Genomic DNA, 8,144 nt, shown 5'->3' with positions numbered 1-8,144 from the left:
GCCGCTTCATCTTGTTTGTGTCTTAGCGTTGATGGTGTGTGATTCCTTCTGTTTTTGTCAAACTGTTTTTTGTGAACTACTACTGGTGTCTCCTTGCCTTTTACACTTGCCTGGACGTACCTCTATAGGGTTGTAAAGTAGTTTTTTCCTCACTGTTACAGAGCAGAGCATACAGCTTTTCACGTATTAACAATTTCACACACAACTAGGTCTTAATGTACACAATGTCTTAATCCAGACCGGCCTAGTAAATATTATGTACCGTGCCCAAGGCTAGACCACCAGGGAATTGAGCTGGCAGCCTTTGGGTTACAGGTACCTTGCAAGTACAAGTACCTTGCCCAAGGGTACAGCAGCAGTGTCCCAGCCAGGATCCAACCGGCAACCTTTCAGTTAAGAGGCCTGCTCCTTAACCACTATGCTACACTGCCGCCCGAAAGTAGCGATGCATGTAGGCAACCTCCCCCCCTCAAAGTTTATAACGAATGAACATTGTATTGCAAAAACGTTACAATAACCAATAGCGATTGTCTTACTCACATGTTGGGTTGTTGGTTCGCCTTTCTCTCGTCCTCGCAGGGATCACTGTGTTGGACTACGTCTCTTTGGCTACCTTCAAGTCTGAGAGTCAGTCCTTCGAAACCTGTCTCTGTAGGTGCCCAGAAAACTGCGGCGTGTCCTTGTGGCCATGCTACACTTTTTAAACCCATAAGCGAGTTTCCAGGGAAAGAAGAAGTAAAACTGAACACACGTAAACACCGGCATACCCTCAGCATAAATGGTTTTACATCTTGTTTTCATTTTTTGTCAAAAAATTTATTAGTTCCCTAGCCACAAGAAAGTGACAATGACAGGGGGTTGTTAGAAACTCCTGAGGTTTCACTGGGGTTGGTGGGGGGATTGACAGGTTTGTTTTCATAAAATGTAAAAATATTGTAAAATGTTACATGTTTTATGAATCCTGTCCTCTGTATCTTAAAACTTTAGATATTCTACCAGTTTATAATCTCTGTCACAAAAGATGAAGGATGTGATAGCTGCTCTTCAACAGTTCGTTTTTTTAGTAATATTGAGCTTCTGTCAACATCTAGCTTCAAGCTTGCCAACGCTGCCGGTCACCCGGCTGCAGGTTTTATACATGTTGCCATGTATTTTGCCGATTGGCTTGTTTTATTTGAATGTGGATATTCTCTGCTTCACTGTGTAGTAACAAATTTTAACTTAAACCAGCTATAGAACACTTAATTACTGTAGATGTTCTGGATTATGAAAAATGTATTAGATGTTCAAATTGAATTTAATCTGATCAACTCTGAGCTTTTTTCATTGTAGTTCACTGTAGTTTTTAAAGAATAGTAATATGTTAATTTCTCCTTTTTTATATAATTAAGGTCAACTATGGGCATGGTTAATGGCAGGATATGATGGAAACCTAAGGATCATAAAATCAAAATAAGAAACAAGTGTATCAGCATATCCATCTTTCTGCTATTTAAAATATTGGTGTAAGTACTAGCCTTGAAAAATCCATATCAGTTGACTTCTAATAATAATAGACCCTGACCACCACCATAGAAAACCCTACTGCATCAGCCTCCAACACCACCAAAAGCCTTGGAATGACACCTGATGCTGGACTGACCCTCACAGACCACATAGCAGTGGTCAGCAGGGCCTACAAAATATGACATGACATACTGCATACAACATAACATCATAACAATCTTCCTCATCATTTACTCAGCCTGGCACCTGGTCCAGGCTGTTGTCCTCTCCTTCTTGTCCACCTGACACCTCCTCCTGGGTGGCCTCCCTGCATATGCAATCAGACCGCTGCAGCTCACCCAGAATGCCGCTGCTGCTGGACTTGTCCATGACTTCCTCAGATTATGCAGCGTCTCACCCCTCCTGATTTCCCTCCAGTGGCTACCGGGAGAAGCTTTCATCCATTTACAGAACCGGCGGTGATGAGAACAACTCCCTTGTATCCCACAATCCACACTGTAGCTGTATGTCCCAGTTGTGTCCTCTCTCTGTTCAGGCCACGGTGTTGTGAAATGAGTTTCCTGTAGCAATTGAAACAGTAGTGTTGATGGCTATCAGACTGAAGACCCACCTCAACAGAGCACTTTGGCTACCCTACAAAGCATAAGTCCTCTTCCTGTGGTTGAGAGGTCACTATGTACTGAAGGCTATGCTATAGTTTTACTGTATGGCTACATTGTACTGCACTTGTATTGAATGCACTCATATAGTAGTAATCACTACACTATATCAGTGACAGACAGATGTTGGTCAGCTGGTCAGCTGTGTCCTGTATATGCCATTTTTTATCCTCGTAAGTCACTCTAGACGAGAGCACCCCTTAAATGACAAAGTCAGAATCAGAACTTTATTCTTCAAGAACAAATGTACTAGGAATTTCTCTTGGTGCAGGTGTCAACATTAAAACATAAATGCAAACAGAACTATACAATACAATAAATACTATACAATACCATTAAGAAACTGGGTAATGCCATTGGTTATGTACATTTCTGCAATGTTAATGTAATGTAAATCTTGCTTTGATAAACATTTCAGAGACAATATTCTTTACGCTGATGTTTTTTGTATTTTCCTAGAGCATGTAGTTACAGCAAGGCATATGCCTACATTAATAAAGTCAAATATGAGTATAGTCTGCATACCACTTAATTGTGACCTGGCTCAGGACAGAGCAAGGACATTTCAGTTTGATGGACCACTGTCATAATGAAAGGGTTGGTACTTTCCGTTTACAGTACCATGTAGAGGGAAAAGTTTACGGAAATTTAATCTTTACGCATCAACCCCATACCGCTTCCACACCTCTACCACAATATCACAGAAATTTCTTCAGCCTTCCAATCTGTTGTGGCTTTTTTTCCTCTACACTTGACATTAACATTCACAACAGACTCCTACAGCTGATGGTGCAAGGAAAAATGACTGCCTATCAAACTGCTAGTATCATAGAGTTTAATGATCATGTCCAGGGGTGGCAACATTGCATAGTGGTAAGAAGCAGGACTCGCAACCGAAAGGTTGCCAGCTCGATTCACCGCTGGGGCACTGCTGCTGTACTCTTGGGCAAGTTACATAACCCCCATTGTCCTCAGTAAATATCTAGCTGTATTAATGGACAACATGTAGAAACTATAACCAATGTAAGTCGCTCTGGATAAGAGCGTCTGCTAAACGCCCGTAATGTAATGTTCCACTGTAGTGTTATTTCCCACTCAATTGGATTATCATGTGAAGTTTGCTGTTGTCTCTAATTAGTCTGGAAAAGAGCTGCTCAATGTGTCGATAAAAAGAAATTTCTATCTTACAGATAAGCATAAAAATTTCAACAGCCTGATAAATTGTAACATGTATTACACAGCCTATAAAAGACTTTTTTTTTAGAATTGCTTTTAGATACTTGTATAGGTAACTCCATTTTGGGTTCATTTTCGTGCGTCTCATTTGCATATTTATTTGTAAGCGGCTACACTTTAACAACATCAGAACAACCAACCAATCTTATCATTGTCTTTTAGATCCTCCAGATTAGTTGTGGTTTACCAGAAATCCCTCGACGGGTTTTTATGAATATAGTTTCACGTGGAAATAACCCAGGACCCTGCCCCTTCTTCTGTGGAGTCATCGTATTAAGAACTACCGTTAACAAAATAACCAATAAATTACCTAAACGCTGTAGTTTCAAAATTCTGCGTCTGTTGTTAATACTGATATTTCTGCCGTTGCTTTTAGGTTACCTCAATCGCATCATAGTTGGAAGAATATCTTCACACTTTACTAATTTGGGTCAGCTGTGACCAAACATATGCAGTAATATATTTCCGACGAGCCGCAACTTCTAAGATGGTATACCTGCCATTCCAGCCCTCGTGGGTTCGATTCGTTCAGTATTAGTTTTAGCCACAAGATGGCGGTTTAGTCCTTCAGGGTTATACAATTTAAACATTGTAGTAATTGAACCGCCTTATTAATATTGCGAAGCAAAAGTAAAAACGTGTTTGATGTTGCCCTTGTTAACACGGACTAAATACGTTCCAATGAACATTCCGCCTCCGACTCCCCAATACGGCGTTCATGACGTTTTTAAGCACAGTAACTTTCATTTTGTGGATGACATCACTCAAATTTACATTTTCCCAGACCCCAATTAAAATGTAAGTAATACAACCGTTTATAAATGTGAGTAAAAGAATGCCGTAGAAATGTTACAACCTACGTGTTACAATATCATAATCGCACTTTTTTCGGATTATTAATTTCTTATTTATCGGGTTGGTGTGTTAAATAGGCCTACTTACATTTATGGCTTGCATCTTGATACCAGTTCATTCTTTATGGATGGGCTAGATGAATAATCACCAAAGTCGAGTAGCCTATGTAGCTACCCTTTTCTGGTGTCGGCCACGGGATCTCATTGCAATATAGCTTTCATATGCACGCATTTTCCTGACTCGTGCATTTACTGTGCAGAAGGCAAGTGGTAGTTTCATCATTTTCTATCTTCCCGCACGGGAGAACTCAGCGGATATCCATAGCTGAACGCTATTTGGCAAGTTATTTCTGTGATGGAAGTAAGTATCGTTGGAATGAGTGCTCACGCTTGTGGAGTACGGGACTGAATCACGATCCTTGCAGTATTCTCTTTGACTTGATTCTGATACAATAAAGATAGATTGTAGGCCTAATGAAAGTGTGCGCAATACCCGGCGCTGATACACGTGGGCTATATCTTACGTGTTACGTAAGAGTCAAGTGTTTTACTGTCTGTAATAAATTCTTACTAAGATTTATGTACAAGTTTCTCATGCCAAGATTATAATATCAAAACTGCAGCGTGGTGTAGGCTACTGCTAAGGAACAGAGCTTGTAACCCAAAGGTTGTCTCCTTGATTTCCCAATCAGAATTCCCGCATCAGCTGTATACATGGATAACGTGAAACTGTGAGCAATCTAAGCCGCTCTACATAAGAGTGCCTGTTAAGCAATTATGTTTTAATTAATCGCATTATCGGGCGCATTCTTACTATTAACACACCCTGATATTACTCAAAATGATATCAAACAGTAGCCCAACCCTCGCTTTTCATCATAAACTGCTATCCGTGACAGGTTCGCATCTGGCTCTGTGTCTCCGCGTATTCGCATTTCGCACTGACACGTACTCGTCAGCACATTCCAAGTTCACGCACGCACTCCGAGTGTCCGTCCTACTGCATCTAGTGAAGTGGGTCTAGCTGTCTTGTGTGAGTTATCACCTCAATTACTGTTAGGCATCTATTGTCACCAGGGAGACGGGGTGGCACCGCCAGAGACTGTCTAGCGCGGCTGTTCGTTGGAAGACAGACCCATAACCTATCGGCCAGTTAAATTTACATGGAGAGACACTGGGAGTGGAGGAGAGAAATAAGATATTTTAAAAACAAAGACACAAATAAAGACACATAAATTCGGAATGGTGACATTTGCGCGATCGGTTTTCTATCGCTCATTTGCACGTCATGTCAATGATATCATGTCATGGGTCAATTAACCTTGTCGGACTGCGCGCCCTGATTCTAGTTTGTGAGTTAGGCAGGCTACTGTCTGGGAAGGTCTCCCACTGAGAAGTACGAGATGGGGAGGGGGGCGGAGGTAGGCTGCCCTCAGGTCTCCCCACTGGAAGCCCGAGGTAGGGGGAGCGGGGGAATCTATCAAATAGCGCACCTCTAACTTTGTATAGTACTAATGCAATTAGTAAAATCAGTCACACTACGAAATGCTACCAAATAAACCACAATTCATTCATAACACTGTGAATATATAGTTTCACAGACATATTGTTGCATTTTTTTCTGGTTTTTGCGAAATCGTTAATAATAATATAAAACCAGTCTGCACACCACCAAGGTGAATTGGTTTAGTCTTGACTCTTGGTTGTCAGTGTTGGGGGATGGGTAATGTATTGATGCTCGAGTGCCAAATCAACACAAATGGGTAAGAAAAGGTCTAAGCCATCAGGTGCCCAGTTTAGGAAAAAGAGGAGAGAAGAAGAGGAGAAACGCGGAAAAGATAAAGGTATGCAGCTATGTCATCTCTTTATGAGTATAATATTATGCATGTAATGAAATAGGCTAGTATAACATTTATTTTTGTTAGCCTATGTTGCTATGTTGCTTGCTGCTATTACACCTAGGGCGACAATATTCCGTTTTCAATCGAACTAGCTTACATAACATTGGATATGATTTCACACAGTTTCAGCATGATAATGTGTGTAGCCTGCAGAAAAACGATTGCAACCTAACTAGCACATTATTGATTTGGTTAACTTTCCTTGAGGTAACATCATAAAGGTTTTCTGTGATTGTATTGACTAGGTCCTGAGCTCAGTAAGGGGAATTTCCAATGCTGTGTAGGCTAACTTAAAAGACATCTTTATTATACTGATATTTTGTATCTTTTGTGATATGTTGAGTCTTTTGGGGTGTCTTATGCCTAGAATAAGCCAAGGAGGTTGTATGGTTCATTTGGTGCCTATTCTGAAAGTTTGATAGATTGTGCATAATGACATGTATAGCCTATTTAATTATGCAACAAATGTAGGGTGTCAGACTCATATACTGTCTTTGTTTCTTTTTTTGATATTTATGAATCTTTTATATATATATAATATATATATATATATATATATGTATATTATATGTGTGTGTGTGTTGTGTGTGTATATATATGTATATATAATATACTAATATAATATACTATACTAATAATTATATATATATATATATATATATATATATATATAATTTTAAATGTTATGATTATTTATTTGTGTTGTTCCAAATGTCTGAATAAAAATTACAGTTAGTTAGTACACTGCCGCAAATATCCAACTGTTCATGACGCAGAAGAGAGAACTGTTTTTCTACATATTTTAATCAACGTGTCTATTTTTAATTGCAGAGGAAACACCGACGAAACAACGTCAGTTCAAATGCTTATGAAATGGCAGCTTTCATGTCAGCGAACACCTTGCCGTTTTACCTTTGGGTATGTAACCTTCAGTACAAACGCACTAGCAAGGACATTGTCATTTTACTTGAATCTGCATATATTTTAGGGTGTTTTGTTGGGGAGACAGCAAAATTTGTTTTATTTTACTTCCAAAGGTTTTATCACTGTCCTACGAAGAGAAAGTTGTCACATTTTTCGTCACGTCTTCAACAGGTAAGAAACGGAATGTATGAAGTCAGCGAGATCCGGTGGTTCGGGGCTGAAGAAGCGCACAATTGCTGAGGTTTTAATATGCAAATATTGGGCATCTCCGATTGGATGTAGCTTGTTCTAGCCCCTCAACTGGCCAATGGCGGCGCAGTCGTGTTTGTGCAACGCTCCGCGTATATATAAAATTAGCAATCAGAGGCGAGGGTAGAATAATTGATGCAAAAGAAGCTGGTGGTCCGCTGAAGAAGACCATCTCAATACAAAACAGCAACCAAAGGCTGACTGGCCACAGTGACAGGAATCGGAACATCTGCTATTGTTTGATATCATCTCAGGTATGATATTTTGCAATATAGCACCAATTATTGTAACATAATATTATATACTACACGCAATCATATTGTAGCTGCTGTTAATGAAAGCATTTAACTTGTTTGACAGTGGATGGAAAACGTGTGAACAGTTTTTAATGAGTTTTTAACATTTTTAATGATAATTTAAAAACAAATCTATAATGAAACAAATGATCCACTCGTCTCTCACTGAAAAATACAGCTGCAGTGTAGTATTGTAGGGGACAAATAGAAATGAATCGATTTAGTTGCAAAGTTAAATCGTCAAGCAGCATATCTCTGTAAACGGTACTGGCACGTTACGTACATCGCTGACTGATGGGTTTGGATACAAACTGAAGTGCGTGACGCTGGAGGGACCACAAAGTTGAGCGCTTGTACAGACTTATGCAGACTGAGGAAATCAATATGTCCGGAGCGTGTTCACCATGCAGTTATCTTTCTTCATGCAATGTTCCACTGATGAGGAAGTTTCAGAGTCTTTGATTTTGTATCGTGTGATTATAGCCGATTATAGCAGTTTTAATTCTGCTCGCTTATGTC

The sequence above is a fragment of the Megalops cyprinoides genome, chromosome 3 (assembly GCF_013368585.1).
Source record: "Megalops cyprinoides isolate fMegCyp1 chromosome 3, fMegCyp1.pri, whole genome shotgun sequence".
Lineage (NCBI taxonomy): Eukaryota > Metazoa > Chordata > Actinopteri > Elopiformes > Megalopidae > Megalops > Megalops cyprinoides.
The sequence above is the reverse complement of the archived record's forward strand: the minus strand, read 5'-3'. Positions refer to the sequence as shown.